Below are 20,635 nucleotides of genomic sequence, written 5' to 3'. Positions count from 1 at the left end.
AGAAAAGTATCAAGTTTGCATAATGACACTGAACTGCAATCAGCGGGCTGACTTTATTCGAAGTGAGCCTAGGTCAGGGCCTTCCGACATCTGGCTGCAGTGTGGTTTGGACGAGTGCTAATGAAGATACAAACGGATCTGCTGGCAGGCTGTGAAGCAGGTGGCGCAAGGCCGGGCTGTAAACGATTCTGGCCTGGTGATGAATGCCCTGCCACATACATGAGCGGGTGAGGGCGTGTGTTGTGTCGTGTTGAAAATGCGGAGATTACACCTTGACCCAGTGAACCGATAAATATTCATTAGGCTGCCGTCCTTAGAGAGGGAGAGTGTACAGTTATGTCTCAGTGGCCTTGTTATGTGGGAAAATGGTGTGCCATGGCTGAGCTAGAGTGCAATTGACTTAGAGAGAAAGGGACGTCACAACAATAATGACGCTAATATACTAAAGCGTGATTTTCTCTCCAATACTTTGCATGAGCATCAGTGCACTCTGAAAACACACTTGCCTATAGCAAAGCTGAGGGCTCTGGGTTGCATGCTGATGTACTAAATGTCAGTGTTGGTGGTTGGCATGTTTCATACACACTTCAACATTCATTTTGTGACAACTACATCTATAGTTGAGATTGGTTTGTGGTTTAATCATAGTTCCCAGCAACCCCCATGATCTGAAACGTCACCTTATAAAGTCATCAAACACATTCAGTGGTCATGAAACAAAACTAAACACTAAACTTGGTCTCCAAGCGAGAGTAGCCTTAACAAAGTCTCAACTCTGCTCTGAGGTTGACTTGAAATGCTGACACTTTCATCCCGGCCGTCAGCACAATTGAACACATTCGCTCACACAGCGGCCTGCATGAGTGTCACTGACCATGGTGCTGAAACCAAAGGCTGCCAGTGTAACCAAGCTGCTCCTGTTCTACATCTGTCACTGATATTAATAAAGAAAGAATTTAATTTAAACAACTGATGATACATTTAAATGCTGGGAATATACTTCTCATGTATGCATATTACTTTTCATTATAATGAAGTTCTTAACAATTGCTGAATCTTTATCAGAAGAGCTAGAGCAGTAAATTAAAGTGTGTGTGATTGCCCATGGGTGAAAATTGCAAAGAAATCAAGCCATACAGTAAAATAATTATTTTATATAATAATATAATCTTTAATAGACCCTGTAGTCATATTCAAGGTGTTCTCAAGCATGAATCCTGCACTTATAGCCCACACCCCTCACTGAACTGAGAGGTATAATAGGAGTTGTCGTGTAGCATCTTGTACTGTATGTGTGTTCAGAATCTTCTTTTAGATGGTTGAAAGGACCTTGAAGATAAAGAAGCTCATGTGGGGTGGGGTCCTGCTGCACTGACTTCTGAGGAGGTGTCTCTGTGGGAGCAGCAGCGCTGCATTTATTTACGCAGCATCATGAGAAATTAACACCGAAGAAGCAGTACCTGTGAAGATGACAGTCTGCGTTAGGAACTGACAAAAAAAAAAAAAAAAAAAAAAAACTCAGGAGCTACACGCACATGCACACCTATTCAGTCTGTCTCTTTCCCCTCCACATACATGTTCTACAAGTTTACCCATTTATAACAATGCAGCTGAAGAGTTCAGGAGAAAAAAAATAGATGTAGTGCATTATTTGCAAGTATCTGCCCATGTAGTTTTCAATTGTGCGTGAAAACACCCATGTAGTTATGAAATGGCCTTAAGGCCTATTGAAAACATTCCCACTCTCTCTGTTCTGACCCATTTACACTAGCTACAGTCTTAGTTAAGTGCGTGACGTGATGGCGTATTCAGAATGGGAGGCCATGCTACTGAAACATCACGATGGGTCACTTTGGTGATGTTGTGTGTCTGTGTGAATCCGTATTAGGTTGATGTGTAATCATTGTGCAACACGCAGCTGTAGAAATATGACACTATATGACATGAAATACAACTGAAATCCTGTAAATCAGCAATGAGTAACTTGTAATATTAAGTATGTCCGTAGTTATCCTGCTTGAACGTGCACTACAACATGTAAACAAGTAAAGGTTTGTCCATGTCTTTATAGAATTACATTGAAGCTTAAAAAATAATAACGTGGCATGCAGTATTTTACCAAACAGGAAAATTATAATCTATCTAAAAGTCATGAATTATACTGGAATGAACCAAACAATGAAAAACTCCTGCCATATCATGTAACTTGATTTTTTTTGCAGTGCATGACACGTGGTATCCAGTCAATCTGAATTTAATCGATATCAATATATGATCCTGTAGCTCACTCGTATTAAGTAAAACATAATAAGTCATTATAATAGCTGAATGGCTTGTAAGATTGATTCATTTGCGGTGTGTTGGCCTTCTCGGTCCCCGTCCGTGGTTTTATTTGGCCCCTCCTAGAGCAGCAGAGAGGGGTCGCTGAGGATCCCGCGGACCAATCGGTTGCCGGTAATATTTCAGTGGGGAGCGCTGCGTGTGAACCAGAGAGAGAGAGAGAGAGAGAGAGAGAGAGAGCGAGAGAGAGAGAGAGAGAGAGAGCTTTTCGCTTGCTGTTCCTCCAACCTCCTCCAAGCTCTCATCCACACAGCGATCGAGGAGCTGCGGAATAGGCGTGTTTTCCATTTCTGTCACTCCACATTCAGTAAGAACGTCGCAAAAGAAGCCTCGACTTTAAGGTAAGGATACTCACGAAGCGTCCGGATGGAGGAGGATGAGGTGGAGATGGTGGAAGGTGCAGGTGCTCCCGTGCAAATGTTCTTTGAACGCTCACTCTCCGTGCGTGCAACGCCAGCAGCCTGTCATGTGGTTTCTTGCCTTTATTTGGTGGAGATAGATAACGAGGAGATACTGGTTCGTAATGGCGCAGCTTAACGTTAAACACGAGGAACAACTGGACGCCTTGCTGTCAGCGGGGCTCCCAGCTGTGTCAACTTGACAGAAAAAAAAAAAAAATCACGAGAAGTTGCGCCATTTGCGAACGCTCAATCACACACACGCACTGACCAAATTGTCTTCAACTGGTATATGGATAGACACATGGAAAAGACTCGGAGATGTTGGTGATCGCCGAGTTATCCCGTGCGTAAATGTTCGCTGACCGTAAAAGCGCACTTGTGCTTGTGTGTATGTGTGTTATATTCGTGAGTGGTGTATGTCCCGGAGAGGAATTCGCACTGGCTGCACAAGTATCGCGTTTACAGTGCGAAGCAGAGGTGCACAACGACTTAATTAATCACACGAGAGCTGCGCACAGCGAGCATGGCGCTTGGGACAGGAGGGGAGATGATACCTCAAGACCACCCCGGTCCAAGAATCCTCCAGGGGGGGTTGCTGATGGCGAGGTGGGAGTCTTTAAGGGTGCTGCACATTTCTTATTCTACCTGTGTATACTTGGATGATTAAATGAGGCGAGCTTTTCCTTTTGAAAGATCCATTCTCCCGGTTCACATCTGGTTCCCGCCCCTTTTCTTCTGTGTTACAGCCACTGCGCTGCAAACCAGCTCCTCTTTTGGAACCTCACTGATTATTTGGATATTGTATCAAAAGATCCAATGGATCAGGCCAGAACAAGGCTCGTCCACGGTATGCAGGTGCGGTTTGTAATTCTTTCTAGATTTATTTAATGCACATGAAGTTAATTGAAGGACCAGAGTAGCGTTTTTGCCTCTCATTTTACTGGGAATCCAGGCTGTATTTTGCTTCATGTGTGCTTGCTGCTGCCTGTGTTTGTGTAGTTGGGGGGTTGCCTCAGTGAGTGCAGAGTTAATGTATTAAATGGGTCTGATGTTGTGTGTGTGTGTGTGTGTGTGTGTGTGTGTGTGTGTGTGTGTGTGTGATGTAAATTAACTAAGCATTTTTGCATCCAACATCATTTGGCTTCAAAATCAAATGACATGAAACCAAATATCAATGGATAACAAAGTGGAGTGTTGACTGACTGTCTGACCAGATACTGTAGTTTTTAGTGTCAGTGCAATAAATTATTAACACTACAGTAGGGCATCAAGATCTCCGCTTGGCAAGTATCAGACTGGGCCTCAATGCTCAAACCATTCCTCCTTCATAAAAGACTTCATTACATAATAAAATTAGTATTTTCTGCTGAGTGAACATGCCGTATCCAGCTGACCCCCCTCTGTACCCCCTCCCCACCAGCATTCCTCTTGAGTGTGTCCTGCCTGCACACACCCAGTTTGCAGAAGGAGCTGGTTTCCGATGGAGACACATTCAATAAAGCTCTCCTCCTGTCCGGAATCTGTCAGATGTAAAACATGGTGCGATGAAACGGCAGGTTCTGTTATACAGCAGGACACGCTGCTCATTTTGTCCATTAAATGGAAAAGAGGGGTCAGTTTGACAGGACAGTGAAGGATTACATGAGAAAAAACAATGGAAATAAAGCCTTTTTTTTTCCATGAATGCTGAATAAAATTACAGTACTGATGTCAAATTTCCCTTTTTAATTATAACTCCTTGCGCTGTGGGGATAAATGTAAAACTCCAAACAGCAAATAAAACCCCTGCAGATTCTTGACAGCAGATTTTGGAACAGTCCCAGTCCTCCTCAGTCTCTTCTTCATTCGCCAGAAAATACAGAACATTAAAAAAAAAAAGCAAGATGGTATCACAATGCTGGTTCACTGTGACTTATCAAGTCTCATTCAACCTTAAAATTGATTTTCTCTTTTTGGAAAAAGAAATAGAATAGGCTATGTGGGATAGATATGTCTTGCAGTGTGCAGGGTTGAATGTGCCAGGGCTCATTTTGGTGCATCAACACGCATTGCACAAATCCTATTATTTCTTTTCACCATCACATAAGAGGCCTGGTAATGATGTTCTGTCTTGATGGGCGCATGAAGATTAAGTGTCGTGTGTTTAAGGTTCCTGCACACAACGCTCTCTTAGAGATGTGGGGGAAAAAGCAACACCTTGTACATTCATGATAGTGCACACAGTAGAACAATTACAAACACAGGTTCCAGTAGCCAAGTGTCCAATATCTGACAGGACATTATGATTTTATCAATGTCAAACAGCTTAGAACATTCTTTGCTTGTACAGGCCTGATAACAAGACTAATAAGAGCTTTCAGCCATGCTAGCGGCAGTGTGAGGCTGTACATTAAAGGAAACGCTAACATGCTCACAATGACCTTGCCACTATTCTGACGTTAGTTAGGTATAATGTTTATACTCTACCATGTTCACTACTTTAGTGAAGAATGTTCTGTTTTGCAGGGATTTAATCAAAAGCACTGGACAAATTTGTTGACCTGATGATGGCACCAGAGAATCCATTAAACAGTTGAGTCCTCAAGAAGAAGAGTTGGATTCATCATATAGAAACTAGAATGCCTCTTCCAAATGTGCCAATCTGTCCTGTAAATGTATCATATTAACCATATATCCAATATGCAAACACAGACCAGGAGACAGGAATCAGTTAAAGCAGTTTATTGTCACAAGGAGGTTGTAGTAATGGCTTAGCTGTTGGTCTCTCAGAGGCAAAAAAAGTCTGTGGGGTTTTATGGCGGTGCAGATGTCTGATGAGATGCAAGGCTGGTGACAGTGAGTCTATAAGTGAAGCTGAAAATTAGACTGGGGTTGGTCAACGCAGATATGATTGGCAGAGATACTCATGACCAGAGTCACAAGGAGAACAGAAGTTCACAAGCAGGCAATTACAAAAACAAGACTCGAGAGACTAAGCTATGATCAGAGCATCTGTCAGAGTCTGGGTGAGTGAACCGGGACTTTATACTGTGCTTGGAATTGATGAGATGATGCGGGTGTGTGGTAAATTGCCAGGTGAGAGAGATCAGGAGGCCACGCCCAGCATCATACAAACACACACACACAGAAAGAGACAGACTAGAGACACACATGACACACACAGGGGAAACAGCAGGAAAAAGAAGGAGGCAAGGCAACGATCCTAACAAGATGTTAAATATTTCACAGAATAAGAAGAAGTTTGTGCTAGAGGACAGATCAGGGAAAAGTAATGTCACTCACCCTCTGTGGACATGAATGACTGTACAAAATGCTTGTTTGTTCAGATATTATATTCTGTCTTGACCAAAGTGGTGGCCCGACAGACTCACTTTGCCATGCCAAGAGCTGCTAGCGTGGCTAAAAATTACCAGCTCAGATGGACACATAGAAAATGACCACCCCTTCCAAACTCAAGTGATGCCAAAAATGGAGTGCCAACATTACTTCTAACGCTATTAAGTGATTCCAGCCTTAAAAGGAAAGCTTAATTTGGACTTGACAGAAGTTGGCTCTTTCCTAATGTAATACACTGAGCATTATGGTTTGTGGACCATCTTTAAAATATTGAACAATGTTACATATCAGGTTTTCCTTCCATTAATAGCTGCTTTGGAGTCAAGCCTTTCAGACTCACCATTACTTCATTCCTTCAATACAAGCTGGCACTGATAGGGTATCCCATTGCAACAAAGCACTTTGTTATCATCTCTACAGTATATCAAAGCCCATCGCTTAAATTCTGCAGTGGTGGGAAAGCAATAGTGGTCTGGATGACAATGCGAAGGGCAGTTACAGTTGCCTCTAAAGCCCACTGCTGCATTAAAACGCAGGGAAGAGGAGATTTTGTTATTTGAAAGAAATGCCCGCATTCATGTGAAATCTAGATGAACGTGTGCTGCAGATGAGAACACTTTGGGGAATCAGTGGCTGGCTATGCACATATACATCCACAGAAAGCATCGTTCCCACCCTGCCCCTCTCTCTCTCTCTTCATGTTTTCCGTTCATCTTTCTACCATTCCCCCCTCAACCCGGACTCTTATAAACCACGTTGAGTGTTACCCATAAAGAGGCCATTTTGCATATTGCATATCAATAAAGAGCATTCAGCTGTAGCGCTGGGGGTTTTATTGGGCTTTTACACACACAACCAGCAGACTGGTGGCCATTCATGCACAATATAAGGGTGCTTGTTCTGTCATCCATGTGCTTTATTGAGGTGAAGTTTAAAGATGTTGTGTCTGGTCGATGAAAACATCAACCAGTCACAGTCATACAGCATCATTAAACCTCTCCAGTGAGCGGAATTGAAAAAAAAATTCAAAATAAAGTAACAATGACAGACGTGAGGTAAATTACACTCTGGGTGGATGTAGGTCAGCTTGGAGGATCAGATGTGGAGTTGATGTGATAAGAGGCATGGGCGTGGTTCTCAATTAAATCAGGATGCTGATTTATAGCCTAATATTCAGCTCAGGTGCTGAAGGGACCACCATGACTGATTCATGGTCTAATTTGACATGCTTGCTAATATCCCTGTGGTAATTAAGAGTGTAACATTTACCTTTAAGTTAATCAGTGGATGTAAAATAAGTCATTTAAAATGTTGACTGTCCTACATTTTGGTTGGCTGAAATGACAGCTGTCGCTTCCTGTTAACTACTGTCAGCTATATTAATGCCATGCGTGTAATGGTAAAGAGAAGTCATGGGTCAGTTCATATCCCAGTTTAGGTGTCAGGATCTAGTGCGAGTTTGGTGTCTAACACAAATAATAAAGAACATTTCAAACATTACGTTACATCACAACAGGCTCTAAAACTCAATGTGCTATAAGCAAAAATACAAAATAAATACAATAATAAAAAAGAAAAGATGTGCACTATAGGAGGAGCACTTCTAAATTAGTTCCACCATGGATATATCATTCATATATTAAACAGTAAAATTTGCATGTTTGATGTGCTTCCATTCACATATCTTAGATGGAGCAACACCAACACACTAGGTCTTCCACCTCTGGTGTTGAACTCACCATAGTCTGACTGACTAACTTGCATGCGAATCAAATTGTTGCTCTAACCTCAGCACATGTCGATAACTAAAAGAGAACGCACGCTTACATGCAACCATGTACATACAGTGTAGTCTGTATGCCGCTCCGTGCACCAGAAACCCCTTGTCGTAATAATTTGGCACAAGCTGTTACAGCTTTACTTGACACCAATTCCATTACTTACTGGAAAAGTCTAACTGAAGTAGTTGCATCACTTACTGTAAATCCCAGCTGCAGGAGCAAGAGGAATGAGTCATCTCAAATCTGTCAAATTGTATGAAATTTCGAGTGAGTCAGCATTTTTTAAGGTCCCTCTCACCTTCTCTGTGACACACAACGGTAAGGAAATATGCTTACAGGGTTTTCAAAAAAATAATTTATTTGATACATATAGTAGTATAGGAAAAGGTAACCGGGCACACATTGTGATATACTACTCGGCCTGTTAAAACATTTTGTAATGTCTTCTGTGGCTGTGGAGGGAGCTTTCCAAAATATGAGGAGTTATGCTGATGTTGTCATCGGGAGTTATCTCGGCATGGGCCATTAACACTTGTCATTTCGAGTGTCTCCTATCCACCAAAAATACAGATGAGATTGAAGACACTCCTTCACATTTAATGTCTCGCTCTATGCCTTCAGACAGCTGATTGAAAGGGGAAATCATAGTCTCTGTACAGGGGGGATTTTAACTACATATACTACCTAGAAATAAAAGCATATCCCTAACAGGAAGATTAGCTTTTGGAGGTTCTTGTGTAACCTACACACACAGTGATTGAGCAAAATAATGAATGTCAGTATGGTCAATATAATATAAGCATTAAACAGAGGTTAAGGCTTTTCCAATTGTGCTTAATACCACCCTGACATTTTCTAAGTCTGTTTGTGGTAATATTACTGCTAATCTTTTCTCCTGTGTCAAAGGGGCTTTTTCTTCCCCTTTCTCTTGGCAGGCTCTTAGTGTTGGCAACAAGACAGACTCATAAAATAGTGAGGCCTGTATTGTTAATCCAGATTTGACTGAGTGAGGGCATCACACACACACACACATGCACACACTCATATGGATGCTTTTTCATATCCTTCACACTTTAATTGGCACTTCCCCTCATATTCATACATAGCTCCATTGTCGCTATACTTGAGCACCTCTTACTAGAGAGTTAGCACCTTGTTTTGACACATTTTCCCACCGAATGACGAGTATTTAATCACATCTGCTGCTGTTTCTGCGGTACGATGGGTTAGCCCAAACTTGAATCGCTATCTGTACGGTACACATTCACAATGGATCTACAGACATCATGCTCAAAATGATGTAATGGGAAGAAACCCAACCCCCAACGCTCCAATACAAACTCTGTGTTTGAATCATCTTGTGGATGGGACCTGAAACAGAGCTCGCAGGCGAGCGGCAAGGTTAAAGAGGCGAGGGTAATTGCTGTAACCTATCTGGGTGGAAAAATGTTTGCTCGTGTTTCTAGTGTACTCTTCTCTGATTCACTTGGGCATGAAATTGTTCCCCTTTCCACCCTAGCAAGCCCCAAGCCCAAGTCCATTGCCCATCCCCAGCCAGGCGGGTTGGCCTTTCCGCATGTATGTCCTTGTACGCTGGGGTTGTCTGTTTGCCTTTGGTCGTCTGTGTGAGTGTTTATTTGAGTGGTTGTTGATGTGTGTGTTTTTGAGGGGTTGAGGGGAGCGGAGGATGGGTGGGTGTTGGATATCAGCTGGCCCTCTCCGTTTCTCTCTGACTGACAGAATAAGTGAGCGAGCGCTGCAAAGATTATGGGCTGCATGGGGAACTGCGGCAGAATGATCACTGAGCATTTCACACTGAAATCAGAGAGAGAGAGGGAAACACAGAGAGAAGCTGATTTGAGGACTGTGGCTCAAGTGCTTTTGGAAATGAATCATGCTAGCATATGTTCATTCATATATTGATAGAGGAATATCAGTGTGTGTGTGTGTGTACGTGTGTGTGTTGGGGTGTGTGTGTGTTTACAATCTTGCTTTCTTTCTTGCTTGATGAATTTCATGATAGATGATCTTCAGTCACAGCCATTCATTACATGGGGAGCCTCAGAGTTCAACAACTCATAATATGAATTATACTTCATTCCATTCCTGTGTAGGTTTCTGTACATGTATAAGTACCTGTCCCCACAATATCCACCATATCGAACCTGCATCCTGCTTTTCTATGTGCATGAGAAGTACTGCTAGGCAATGTGTATACTGTTTATTCTATAATATAGTAGTATTGTCAAGGGGAATACACACAGTCGGCAGTGTTTCCCATGACAATTGTCTACAGGAGATATACTGTATAAGCAGTGTGCACTCAGTTGTGCAAACCCTCTTCTTTTTCTGTGTGATTGCATTGATAGATCTCACTGTTTCTATGAAAATGTAATAAAATGACTCTCAAGACAGAAATGAAACATGAGCACAAACTCAGAGTGTTCTTGTACTGGAAGTAAAAGTTTGTTTAATGTAATTTATTAATCAACTGTTCACTAACCCTCACTCCTCTTAGTTACTGTTACTATGCCTGGCAAGTTTTCTGTTCTCACACAGAACATATTATATATTGCAATTCTTGTATTTATGGAAACAATTACTCTTCATTTTCACACAATAAACAAAAGCAGGCTTCTCGTATAGCCGATGACAGTCATTTCTGTCGACCAAAATGAAGCCAAGAAGGTGTAACAGCAAGAAGGTTCCTGGTTCGAACTGCGGCTGGGGAGTCCATGTCAGTGTGGGTTCTCTATGTAGACTCTGGCTTCCTCCAAGTCCTAAGACATGCAGGTTAATTGGTGACTCTAAATTGCTCCTAGGTATTAATAATATGAGTGTAAATGGTTGTTTGTGTATATATTAGCTGTGATTAACTGGCGACTTGTCCAGGGTAAACCCCGGCTCTCGCCCCATGTCAGCTCCAGCTCCAGTCCCCCTTGACCCTGAGAAGGATAAACGGTTACAGAAAATGGATGGATGCCTTTATCCTGCATGTGATCGCTAAATGCATGAGTTAATGCTTAAAGACCGGGGCTAAAGCTACATGTCCGAGCTTAATATAGTCAGTATCCTCCTGTGTTGATGTTCCATGAAGAAGACGTATAGATATAGATGTTAATACGGTAGTTAGTAAGGATGCTAACTTATGTTAGAGCAGATAAACACACTTTATAATCCATTCCTTCCACTCACTAAATTTTGTGTGTGTTCTTTTAGTAAAACGAAAGAAGCCATGGTGTCAAAACCACGGCAGAATAAGACGCCTGATTGATGGAAAATCCTTGAAACAAGTTGATTGATTGGATATGAAATGATCTCTCCCCAGTGGCAAGTAAATGGGAATGACATTAGAAGACTTGATGCCGGATTAAATGACTTGTAAAACTGGATGTTTTTATGGTCTCGGCATGGCTTTCCCGTGACGTTGGCACTGAAAGAAGGATGTGTTTTACCTGAAGATGATCAGAGGATGGAGAAGCAAGAGGGGAAGAGCGGGAATAAAGGAGGGCGGGATGATGGCCTAATGGAGTGGATGAGCAATTGCGTCGATGACTCAGGATGAAGGGATGGCAGTCATTTGATGAATGGATGATGGTGGGGAGCGAGAGAGGGATATGAAATGATAGAGAGGAGTAGTCTTTAAATGCTGCATCATATGGTGGCTATTCATTTCATTTAGCTTAGTTCCCTCCGTAAGGTGCAGCATTCTTTTTTATTTGCTTTTTTTCCCTCAATTACTCATTCATTTCTTCATCTCTCTCCTTCTTTTCTGGCTCCCTTCCTGACTTCTATACTGTCTTCCCTGACTTTTAGATTTCATTTCTTACTCTGCATTGCTCCCTTTTTATGCATCCTCCTTCCTCCCTCTTTCTTCTTCTCTTCTTTCTTCTGCTCCATTCATCATCTCATTCTCTCTCCTCCACCCCCCATCTCATCTTCTGCTTATTTCCCTAATGCCCTCTTAATGTCTGCCTCCATCACTTCTTACCCTGCCTCCATTTTCTGGACTTTGCCTCCCATTTTTTATTTCACAACATTGATTTTGTCAAACCTCTGCCTTACTCTAATAGCTGTCATGCCCTCCTCCCCCTCCTCTGTTCTCATCACACCACCAACAATAACATTCTGGCCTTCCCATCCCTCTCTGCATGCTTTCCTACCTCTTTTACATCGACCAGTCCCTTGCCTCCACTCTACAGCCTTCTCTAGCTCTTGTAAGCGGGGCAGGTGGTGGTGCAAGTACACGCTTTCAGTGGGATATGCCTGTGCTCAGATTTAAATAGATAATGGCAGAGCCCTAGTGCTTGTTGGGTTCTGAATAATGCAGGAGATCCTTAAGGCATTGTTGCCAGGCCTCACTGATGGTGACATGCATACACCAGCTCGCAAGCTTGTAATATTGATATCAAGAGGGAGGAAGTGACTCAGTGGCAGTTATTTTTATTTTTTGCCCCTATATGCCACTTTTGTTCTTCATATTTAAAACTGACTCTTGAATCGTATGACATAGCCCTCTAGTGGCTGTATTGTGAGCAAAGGAAGTAGCAGAGCGGGGTCGTTGTCGGGGTGGTTTGATGCATCAATAATACATTAAAGAAAATGTAATTTCCCAACCGTAACCGAGTATGTATTACTTCAACCATGACAATCAAGCTCCCCTCATCTTATTGAAGTAGTTCTTTTATCCCAAGCCAAGATCTTTTCTCAACCCTAACTACTTCAGTTGGGTTTGGAAAGCAATGACAGACGAGGATCAGCATTTCCTGATTATGTATCATCATGTGAAGTAGTTACAAAAAAAATTATTTGGCCAGACCTGTTGAAGGTGATGGAGTCATGTAGCCCATGGTGTATATAGTGCATTAGGTGTATTTCAAAATAGGGAGGGACATTTCTGTCCTGCTGTACTTCTTTCTAATAAAATGTAGTTAAACATGATGGAGAGATCCAACTTGTTACCTCAACTAAGGGTGTCTAATACCACTGCTTTCTTTTTCCGGTATTTGAATACCCTAGTAATACAATCTGTGTGAATTATATACTTGATAGTAAAACACAGATCTACAATCAGAGCAATGCCATCCGTAAGTTAACGTTATAGTGACGTTAACCACCATGAATCAGTTTAGGAATCATCCAAAAGGTCAAACATCCAGCACTGCCTTAGCTGGTGTTCATTCCAAAATCTGTATTTACTTATTAAAAGCCAAGAATATACACACTCAGCTAACAAATAAATTGTGTGGTACGTTTGATAGATGACAAGTAATAATTACTCTATATTAAAATTAATTCGTCACCAACTTGGTAACTGATGCAACCACATTTATTTACTCAGGGAGTACACAATTTAATTTAATTTACATTTAAAAATCCCAAGTAACCACAACTCACATTTTAGATTTAAAGCATGACACTAATCTAAGTCATACTGTTTATATGCTACAGTTTATATCAGGAACACATTGATGGTTTACTGTACAGGTGTTATACGTGTTCAGCAGACATTGCCAGCGGAAGATTTACTCATTAACCTTTGAGAAAGAGAGATCAGAAAGGTAAGATGACAAACACAACCCTATTTATCCTCTCCTCCTCTTCTTTCCTCTGATGGTGAGTGGGCTGATATTGTCATTTGATCTCATGTCATGCTTTTATGAAACATCATCATAGGGATGATTGTTTAGCTCTCACACAAGCCAACACACTAATAACTATCAGTGTTATCCATTCTGTCACAACCCCTAATCTGTTGGACTGTTGGAGAGCTCATCTGGTCTATCAGAGTAGCCAGTCATGCTTTTTAACACCCCTTGTCAATTTAGGGAAAATAGACTCCTATTTAAATCAAGGTAGATTTATTAGACTTTTAGACTTTTTGTGCTTTTCAGTCATCTCAAAGTTTTAGGGACAGTTTGGTGGAAAAAGTCTAAAAAAAAAAAAGGAAATATCATAGAGGGAGGAGTAAGTGGATCTGTAAGAAAGAAAAATATGTTCCATTGTCTCCCGGCATCATTGCTGCGAGCTGTGCACTGGAGCTTGAGGAAGTAAGGGGGGAAAAGAAGATAGAGAGAGTTGTGTTTGTGATCTTATCTTGTTATTTTCTCACTTGCTAGTTGTTCACTACTTTTTCTGTAAAAGCTTCTCCTGGAGGGCGCCTCTTACTTTTCACGAATACAGGGCTGGTCCCTCAGGGGGGCATTTTAGGGAGCTGTTTGTGTGTGGCTGCCTTCAACTGTCTGTCAGAGAGAAAAGAAGGGAGAGGGAGAGAAGGCAGATGGAAATGGAGGAGAGGAAGGACGAGACAGTGTTTGATCAGTGGGGTGCTGAGTCACACTGGGATGTGATGGAGAGATTGGTGCTTTGCGACAGAGGAGAGAGACAGACTAAATGAGAGTTTTTAGAAGTAAAACCTCGGTGGTCTTCCTCCTTCAAGGTGTCTTTCACTGAATAAACATAGATGCAGCAGACACATTCACGATGCACAAGTCCTTTCTGTCTTTCTCTGTCTCGTCTGTCTCTGTCTTTTACTTGTAATCTATGGGGCAGATGAAGCAAAAATCCTGTCATAACTTTCCATCCATCTGAGATGTGGTACAGTGTGTGCAAGAGCGGTGTTCTCACCAGAGCTGACAAATGTGAACCCCTAGGAGCTCCACTTTTACACCTCCAACAATGTCGAGCCTCCTCTAGAATGATGTTGTGTACGTATTGTCATGGGATCCATTACTGTGTCACACGTAGTCTCAGTGCACGTCACCAGAAATGGATGTGATAAACAGATTTACATTCACCTCATCGCTTATGCTCCATGGCAGCCACAAGAGGCACTGAGTTTGGGTTTAGTCGTGTTTTTTTTTAGGAATTTGTGCAATATAGGGGGTAGAAATGATACAGTCAATACGATTGACAATGCATTTATCAAATGGGAATGGAAATGATGTAAGTTAAACATAATCAGCCAAACAAAATGTTTAGTCATGCACAACAAGATATTGTGGAGGTTTACCCAGTGTTTATGTGGCCATTAGTTGAAACATTAATATTGCCAAATTAATTTCCATGTTGTCATCTTAAGCTGATAAGAAGTATTGTATGGTATTAGCAGATGCCACATTACAATAACCACTTCTTCACTTCTAATCAGTTCATGACAGACTTACACAATTCACTTGTCACTTTTTGATTTAGCTTAAAAACTACAGATATTTAAGCCAGTTTATTTGAGTTTCCAGCTGATGGACCCAGAGGAAAACTCTAGAACATGTCATTAGAGCAGAAATGCTAATTTCCAGTTAGGGGCCAGTTTGGGTTAAATTGTGGCTCGTCTGGAGGAGGCTGGAGGCAGCAGCCGCTGCCAAGAAGAGAGCAGGAGGGACCCACAGCTGTCATACAGCTCTGACCTAACTGCACACAGAGAAGCAAAGGTTCAGTGGCCTGATATAATACTGCAGAGACCCTGACCTCTGTCTGCCATGTGACGGCCACAGCTAATGACAAAACACACTTGAATAGGAATAATAATTTGGCTGTGTGTTAGAGACTTGAATATGGAGGTGGATTCATTGTTCTGACAGAGATAAGTGATAACAGTATTAGTAGTAGTATAATTTTTTACTAGTAGTAATAATACAAGTACAGCTTGTGGTTGTCTCAGTTATAATACTGTGTCTGACCCCTCACTGTGTAAACATGGTGGCAAATGCAGTGACACCAGCAGGCGAATAAATAGGCAAGAGACAAGCCCTAGGAGGGCCGCATCAACAAGGTGCATACACAGTTACACACACACACACACACATGTTCTCTCCTGCCAGTGTGACAGTCAGTTGCATTGGTTGGATCACCGGAGGGCTGCAGGACCAAGACCATTAGAGACCGGAGCACAGCTAGAGTTCTGGTACCTTCAGCACCCATTAATGGGATGCATTCACCATCCCTGTGTGAGTGTGTGTGCATATCAATGCCTGTGTGCAGTTCCCACACAGCAAAACATTCAGTGTGCCTATATGCGTTTGTGCAGTTAATAAACCCCATGCCTGTAAATGCATGAATGCATGTATTACCCCCCGTTCCCATCATGCTACTTGTTTCCAGCTTTTCTCTGTGTGCCTTTGCTAAAGCACGTCCAGCTCTCTCTCTCTCTATCTCTCTATCTGTCTCTCTCTCTCGCAGTGATGACTCCAGGAATGTTCATACAGTGTTATAGATGATTGCCTGCAGCCATTTTGTTAAGAAGATTGGTTCTGAAACCATTGCTTGGTCCATTAATCAGTTTTTAGTAGTAAAGTGATTTGTCAAGAACAAAATTGCCAAACATTTGCTTGTTACAACATCTCAGTTGAAAAGATGTTCTACTTTCTCTGTATCATATAAAATTATAAAGCAGTCAAATTATGTAAGCTACTAATGTCTTTCTACACACAACTATATAGACCTTGTGTGTGTCTTGTTTTCACTCATACTTCTTGTGGCATTCGGGGGTTACATGACCATTTTAATAACTTCCATTACAAAGCAGTTTGCTTGTTTTTCTGAGCTCACAAGCTTTTACTAATTTCTAATTTTGGCCATTTGTTGTGATATTGATTGGGAACCACGCAACCTCAGACATAAATCTGAGATGATTCGACTTTGGAACAGATCTGTGAATGTGCCTGAAGTGCACCTAACTCACTAGAAAATCTGTAACTGGGACATTAAAAAATAAATAAATAAATAAACAGGATACAGCGTCATATTTATATTAGACTGTGATATGCTCAGTGCAAATTGTTCCTGATGTATAAGGAAAGATGGCGTGCTGATTCCTGGAGACTAATTTATGAACAAATTCTCTGAAGAAAAATGACTTCACTGTGTGCAGTTACGCTCCTGGTTTCCCCAAGGATACGTAGACTGCTATCTGATTTTAGATGAGATTGAAGATGAAGTCCATTTCATGTTCTCCTGCTCATTATATGATGATTTAAGTGTGACACTTTTTTTACTAAAATGTCCTTCATTTCTGATGACTTCTTTTGGTTGGATGATTATAACAAGCTGGAGCTGTGTTTAGTTGGGGAACCTCGTCTGCTGCAGATTTTATTTGTCGAGCTTTGAGCAGAAGACAATGTGTGCAATGTCATAATATATGTAAGAAGTTATGTGTTTGTCTGACATTTCACCAATGCAATGGCATTTGTAGTGTCTTGAAGTGCATATGGTTCAGTATAATAAATATCCTACACTTCCACACTGTTGGTTGGGCAAAACAGGCTATTTAAAGATGCAAATCAGGTTCATCAATCATTAAAATCATCATTATCTGAGGCCCTTAAGGTGGTATAGATCTCCCTGAGCGAGTAACACTGACTGGATTGCATAGCACTTTTGTCCATGTCTTATAGTATTTATATGCTGAAATACTGATTGTGCTTTCTGTTATAGACTGCACCTCATATCATCAGACTGATATTGTTGTGCACATAATTCATTGGCAAGTTGTTAACCACTTTCTGTTTAATCATTCAGCTCTGTTTCAAAATCCAATTAAATGGTCAATCACTAAATTCTTAGTTTGGAGAGGTTCAGTGCTGTTTTTTTTTTATTATCCTCCGTGCTGGATTTAGTTTTTGAGGGAAAGCAGCCAGGAGTTAAGAGAGTGATGGGATTGTGTTGTGTTGTGTGTATGTGTATGTCCTCAGCTCACCATGTGTTCACAGTGTGACCGTTTCCTTTGACAGCTCCGTGGACTGGTGTTCATGTTTGTGAAAGTACAAGGGTGTGTATGCGTGTGTGTGCACTTTTTGAGAATAACTCCCATAGCTCATATCTACACGTAACTAACCCTCCAACATATATGATTCCTCATGTCACTCACTCATGACATTTTCTTAATTCCCTTCTCTCAGCTCACCCTCTCTTCTTTTCCCCTCCCTCTCTCATTTTCATCCAGTGACGGAGCCTCTGGTTCGGTCCATCGGTCTTGGAGGGTTTGGAGGTGTATGGGCAAGGTGAGGGGTCATGGTGAAGCCAACAGGGAGTTTAAAGAGAGGGAGGAAGATGTAAGGGTCAGCAGTGATGGAGAGTCTGGGAGATGAGGGACGGGGTCGGCGGCGAGAGGCTGGATGGAGGTGGTGAAACGGAATGAATCGAGGAAGGAGGAGGATGCAAGGGTGAGAGTGAGGTGAAAAAGGCAGGGTGGAGAGGAAGGAAAGAGGGGGAGGAGAGATGATTTAAGGGTGAAATGGTAAGAGGGGGGAGGGTGCACTGCTGTGTTCCCAACAACATTCAATGAGAAACCGTGGTACTGTTTGGAACATGATTTCTATTTTTTCATGTTTGAAGGCTTTTCCTAAAACAGTAACATAAGTTCGGCATTTTTCAACCTTGTTTTTATTTTTCTATGATTTTGTGTCAAAGTGACAAGAACTGCAGCCGTAAAACAAGCTACAGTGTAATCCTTACGGGCAACTGTGTACTGTCCATTAAATGTGCTTGTTTTTGCCGACTGGCTCAGATTGTTATTAAAAGTGTCTGCCAACACTATGAAAAGGACCCTACAGAGAAATGAAAAGTTTTCTGTACCTTTTGCTTGATACGGTCTGTGAAATTTCCTATGTGGGGAAAAGGATCACAGCATAGCACCCACAGGAACACCACCAGTCTCCCGGGCTTCACACACTTGCAGCAGCTGGTTCACCTTCCTCAGCCTGCTGCCCTCCTCTCTCTTCATCCTTGTCTGCTCATGTAGGAAATCCTCATGCATATACTCCGGTTCAAATAAATATGGGTGTCCATCCAATTCAAAGACCTTATTGACATTGTTCAGTTAAAAATTCAGCAATGACACTGAAAATCTTTTCCAGCACAAAGCTACGCTTCCTTTACTCCAACACAACAAACTGCAAAGAGTCACCTCACCTCTCCTGAAATCAGAACAAGACTTCTGCTACATCGTAGGTAGCCTGTTTCGTGGATGCTGGTTGCCTCTCATTTTGATACAAAAACATGGGAAAATAGGGTGCAGGTTGAAAAACACCAAAGGTACCCTTTAAAGTGCTGTAGTGAGACATTTAAAAGGGAGCCAAGGCATAGCTTAGCATAACGGGGAATGTTACAGAATTTTAAAAAATCTCAAAACCAGACCTGTGTAAACATTGTATCTTGTTTGTTTAATGCAAAGAGAAAGACAAATGTAAAAGTGCCAAATTTACTGTTGTGAGTTGTGGAATAGATCATCATGTGAATGTAGATACAGCGTTCAGTTTTGAGCCTACAGGTTGATACTAGGGTGTTGTATTGCAGGGGTCGGCAAATAAATTTGGACCCGGGCCAATTTTTTTTCTGACAGTTCCATCGCGGGCCATGGACATACTTTCCTACTGGAAAAAAAAAGTTTTTCTATTTTTTCTATTATTAAAAATAAACGTGATTTAACTTTAAAAATGCATTTAATTTATTTTAAAACATCAATTTGCTTCTATGTGCTGTTTTTACGCCCACTGCTGCATCTCCTGGAGTCTGTCATGAAACAGGCAACATACCCTAGCAACCTGCCGTAACTAACGTATACAATCGCCAGTTTTTATGTTTTGGATGCTGTGGAAATTATTAGCTGAAGATTGCTAGCTATCGATGCAAAATGACGCTGTCAAAAGCCACGAAAAGAAAAGTTGATTCCAAATACAGGACCAGTCTGCATTTATTAATGCCAAGCCGACGTGTCTCATTTGCAACGAGGTTGTTGCAGTTTGTAAAGAATACAATATTAGAAGACACCACGAGACAAAGCATGGCCACTTCAAAAACGCATATGCACTCGGGACAGAGGCGCAAACACAGAAAACTAAATCCTTGGAGGCTGGATATGCACACAGCAGCATCTTTCTTAATTCAGGAACAGCGCAGTAGCTCAGCAGGAGCAGCGCAGATGTTTCCCCATGCCGCTGATGTGCATTCACATTTTTTAATTAGGCTATTTGATATTTGAGCCGACCTTGTTTGTTTTTTTTAATCATTTTTTTTTTATTTAATGAAACATATTTGTTCACGTTGTCCGTTGCAAGAGGGACACAGGACACTTTTATTTTCCACAGGTTACAGCGCACGCACGTGCCAATTAGTGTTCCGACCTGTGCGTCAAGTAAAGAGGCTGCGAGGATGTTCTGGCTGCTGTCACGTTACTTATCAGCTACTTTTCAATAAATGTTGTGAAATCTGTGGAATCGTTGTATTTTTGACAGAAAACATAAGATTTAAAAGATATATTTAATTTTTTATTTTTATTTTTATTTTTAAATAAATCAGTGTCATCTAGCGGGCCAGATATAATTGATGGCGAGCCAGTTTTGGCCCACGGGCCGCTAATTGCCGACCCCTGTTGTATTGGGAGTATAGCAGCAGACACCAACTAGCCAGCACACTTTGCTTTATCGTGGTTTTTAAAGATTCCTATTCTCAGGTGATTATACACTAATGAAAACATGAATCCATTTCTGACGTAATCTGTAAAAAGAGCCCTCTAAATCGTACACACAGGACCTTTTAAGGAGAGATACATGATGGATCTCCCAGTATCTTGCAACCCACGCTACCTCCGGACACATTGCACAGAAGTACCGCGTGGATGGATAAATGGTTGTTCATCAAGACATGGCATGGAGTTTTGCACTACATTACATATTTAGAACGTGACAAGAATATTGCATTTTTTATGAAATGCAGTCATAGGCCTTTTGAGTTTTGACAAAAATGAACAGCTGTGCTACATCACATAACAAAGGCCACATA

General features: G+C 41.5%; 1 protein-coding gene across 4 annotated transcripts in view; it reads left to right on the top strand.

Annotated features, from left to right (window-relative positions):
- dlgap3 (discs, large (Drosophila) homolog-associated protein 3) overlaps positions 1-20,635 on the top strand; it is a 128,981-nt gene that overhangs the window by 13,887 nt on the left and 94,459 nt on the right. For 2 of the 4 annotated variants that reach the window (XM_019275464.2, XM_027287055.1), the window contains exon 1: positions 2,540-2,681. The exons of 1 other annotated variant lie outside the window; for it this stretch is intronic. The gene's annotated coding sequence lies outside the window, so the exon portion shown is untranslated. Of the gene's footprint in view, positions 1-2,539; positions 2,682-3,554; positions 3,597-20,635 lie in introns of those variants that run through there. One more of the 4 variants, XM_019275465.1, reaches the window with a different exon arrangement.

Source organism: Larimichthys crocea, chromosome XIII (assembly GCF_000972845.2).
Source record: "Larimichthys crocea isolate SSNF chromosome XIII, L_crocea_2.0, whole genome shotgun sequence".
Taxonomy (NCBI): Eukaryota; Metazoa; Chordata; class Actinopteri; family Sciaenidae; genus Larimichthys; species Larimichthys crocea.
This window is presented reverse-complemented; position numbering and strand designations above follow the sequence as displayed.